Source organism: Chionomys nivalis, unplaced genomic scaffold, assembly GCF_950005125.1.
Source record: "Chionomys nivalis unplaced genomic scaffold, mChiNiv1.1 scaffold_98, whole genome shotgun sequence".
Taxonomy (NCBI): Eukaryota; Metazoa; Chordata; class Mammalia; order Rodentia; family Cricetidae; genus Chionomys; species Chionomys nivalis.
This window is the reverse complement of record NW_026646882.1, coordinates 54,992-59,007: the sequence shown is the minus strand read 5'-3', so window position 1 is coordinate 59,007 and position 4,016 is coordinate 54,992.

Here is a 4,016-nt window from a genome sequence, read left to right as displayed (position 1 = left end):
ATTTGTTTTTGGTTCTTCAAGACAGGGTTTCTCTGTAGCTTTGGAGCCTGTGCTGGAACTAACCCTTGTAGACCAGGCTGGCCTCAAATTCACAAGGATCCACCTGCCTTTGCCTCCCAAGTGCTGGGATTAAAGGAATGTACCACCACCACCACCACCACCACCACCACCACCACCACCACCACCACCACCCGCCTTTATTTGTTTCTTTTATTTATTTTTGTTAAGCTCTACATTTTTCTCTGCTCCCTTCCCTGCCTCTCCCCTCCCCTTCAACCCTCTCCCAAGGTTCCCATGCTCTCAGGAGATCTTGTCTTTTTCTACTACTCATGTATTTTAGATCTATGTATGTCTCTCTTAGGGTCCTCATTGTTGTCTAGGTTCTCTGGGATTGTGATTTGTGAGCTTTTTTTCCCCTTATGTTTAAAAATCACTTATGAGTGAGTATATGTGATAATTGTCTTTTAGGGTCTGGGTTACTTCCCTCAAAATGATGTTTCCTAGCTTCATCCATTTGCCTGCAAAATTCAAGGTGTCATTATTCTTTTCTGCTGTGTAGTAAGTACTCCGTTGTGTAAGTGTACCACCTTTTCCTCATCCATTCTCCAGTCAGAGGGCATTTAGGCTGTTTCCAGGTTCTGGCTACGACAAACAATGCTGCTATGAACGTAGTTGAGCCCATGTCCTTGTGGCACAATTGAGCATCCTTTACATATATACCTAAAAGTGGTATTGCTGGGTCTTGAGGAAGGTTGTTTCCTAATTTTCTGAGAAATCGCCACACTGACATCCAAAGGGTGGCTGTACCAGCTTGCCTTCCCACCAGCAATGCAGGAATGTTCCCTTTTCCCCACATCCTCTCCAGCATAAGTTGTCATCAGTGTTTTTGATCTTGACCATTCTTACAGGTATAAAGTGGAATCTCAGAGCTGTTTTGATTTACATTTCTCTGATGACTAAGGATGTTGAACATTTCCTTAAGTGTCTTTCAGCCGTTTTAGATTCCTCGGTTGAGAGTTCTCTGTTTAGGTCTGTACCTCCATTTTGTGAATTGGATTATTTGTTCTTGAGATGACCAATGTCTTGAGTTCTTTGTATATTTTGGAGATGAGACCTCTGTCTGATGTGGGGTTAGTGAAGATCTTTTCCCATCCTGTAGGCTGTCGTTTTGTCTTGTTGGCCATGCCCTTTGCTTTACAGAAGAAACTTTTCAGTTTCAGGTGGTCTCATTGATTAATTTTGTTCCTCTCAGAGTCTGTGCTACTGGAGTTAGATTTAGGAAGCGGTCTCCTGAGACGATGCGTTCAAATGCATTTGATATTTTTATTTTTATATTTTTTTTATTGTGGATGAAGTCAATTATTTGAACTCTCAAATATTTTTATTGTTATTATCTGTTTGTTTATTTGTGGTTTTGCAACACGGGGTTTCGTTGTGTATCCTTGTATGCCCTGGAATTCACTTTGTAGACAAGACTGGCCTCAGACTCACAGAGATACACCTGCCTCTGCCTTCTAGTGCTAGGATTAAAGGCGTACACTAAACACCCCCCCCCTTTTTTTTTTTGAAAACAGGGTTTTTCTGTGTCACTTTGCCTGTCCTGAATCTCAATCTGCAGACTTGGAGGCGTTTTTTCATCTCTCTGTCTCTCTCTCTCTCTCTCTCTCTCTCTCTCTCTCTCTGGCTATCTATTTATCTATCTATCCATTCATTTATTAGTTTATTTATTTTTTTTTGTTTTCTTTCTGAGACAGGGTTTCTCTCTAGCTTTCTTTCTTGCTTGCTTGCTTGCTTTTTTGCTTTCTTGCTCTCTTGCTTTTTTTTTTCTTCTTTTATTATTTTTTGAGGCATGGTTTCTCTGTGTAACAGCCCTAGCTGTCCTCTCTCTCTCTCTCTCTCTCTCTCTCTCTCTCTCTCTCTCTCTCTCTCTCTCTCCCTCCCTCCCTTCCTCCCTCCCTCCCTCCCTCCCCCCTCCCCCCTCTTTTGGTTTGGTTTTGTGTTTTTCTTTATGAGACAGGGTTTCTCTGCTTCTTTGGAGACTGTTCTTGGAACTAGCTTCTTTCTTGTAGACCAGGATGGCCTAAAACTCCCAGAGATCCTGTTTCTGCTAAATATGGAGCCAGTGCTCTTGAATGCCTTTGTCTGGTGAGGTCTAAAGCCACCCCACCCACACCCCCACACCCCCACACACAACACACACACAAACCAAACAAAGGCACAGGCACACCCAGAGACACATAAATAAACTTTTAAATTAAGAGCCTGGAGAGCCGGGCGGTGGTGGCGCACGCCTTTAATCCCAGCACTTGGGAGGCAGAGGCAGGCGGATCTCTGTGAGTTCGAGACCAGCCTGGTCTACAAGAGCTAGTTCCAGGACAGACTCCAAAACCACAGAGAAACCCTGTCTCAAAAAAACCAAAAATAAATAAATAAATAAATAAATAAATAAATAAATAAAATGACATTTTCGTTTTTTTCTGTCTGAAGTGAAAACGTTCCAAATAATTCACTATGTCAGTATTCCTGGAAATGACAACAAAGTCAGAATTTTTCATACTATTCCATGGTTGTTGTAATTTTTTCTGTGCCAGGCAGAGGCAGGAGGATCTCTGTGAGTTTGAGGCCAGCCTGGTCATCAACAGTTTCAGGACAGGTGCCGAAGCTATAGAGAATCCTTGTCTCAGAAAACCAAAAAAAATAAAAAATTGTTTTCTCTGTGTCTCATGTCTTTCTGTAAGCAGGCCCAGGAACCCTAAGAGCCTGTAGGTTATCTAGGAGATCTCCTGTTGCAGGGGCCCTGGCCTCCACTCCTGTCCCCTGAGGGCACCTGGTAAAAGTGAGAAGGCAGATTTAAGAGACTATTAAAGTTCAAGGTCACCAGCCCTTCCTAACAGCTAGGACTCCTTGCTGAACCTTTAAAGGGTGAGGCTACAACTTGACTGGTCTGCTTAGATATGGATATTTTTGTTGTGATTATTGTTTTACAGGGCAGGAACAGATCCAAGTGGGAATTTTTCCATGGCTGTTTTAATTTTCTCAGACTCGGTATTTAGTATGAGAAGTGGGGTATGGGGTAGATTGTACAAACACAACTACTGAAAAAGAACCCCAAGAAAGCAGGCCTCCCTCCCTCTCTCCCTCCCTCCCTCAGTTCCTCCCTCTCACCAAGCCATAATTGTGGCAGCCCCTTGGCCCTCATAGTCCTTTCACTGATCAGTCAGACACACTCTTCTTTTTTATTTTTAAATTTTTGAATTGTGGGTGAAGTCAATTAATTGAGCTCTTAGATTATTATTATTATTATTATTATTATTATTATTATTATTATTATTATTATTTGTGGTTTTTCTACATAGAGGTTCCCTGTGTTTGCCCTGGAACTCACTTTGTAGACAAGGCTGGCCTCAGACTCATAGAGATCTAGCTGCCCCTGCCTCTACCTCTGCCTCCTAGTGCCGGAATTAAAGGCCTGTATTAAACACACTTTTTCCCCCCAAGACAGGGTTTCTCTGTGTCTGTCGCTTTGCCTGTCCTGAAACTCACACTGCAGGACAAGGTAGCCTCAAATTCACAGTGATCTGCATGCCTCTGCCTCTCCTGATTTCTGAGGGCTGAGAAATGAGAATAAAGAAATGTGCTGCCACCATTACCCAGCTAGGCAGCTGCCCAAAATATACTGCTGCTGCTGCAGCAGTTAAAAGAAATAAATTAAAATAAAATAACCTGAGATAAAGAAAGAAAAAAAGGAAAACACATGTTTTTCCTTCCTTCCTTCCTTGTTTTTTTTTTTTTCTGTTTTCTTCTTCTTCTATTATTATTATTATTATCATTATTACTTTTTGGTGCAGTGTTTCTCTGTATAATACCTTTAACTCATTATATAAACCAGGCTGTCATCTTGGTAACATTATGGTTTTGTATTATGGTTTTGTTTTTTCTTATTTCTTGTCTGTAAATCGATGAATCAACATGTCTTCTCTCTCTCTCTCTCTCTCTCTCTCTCTCTCTCTCTCTTT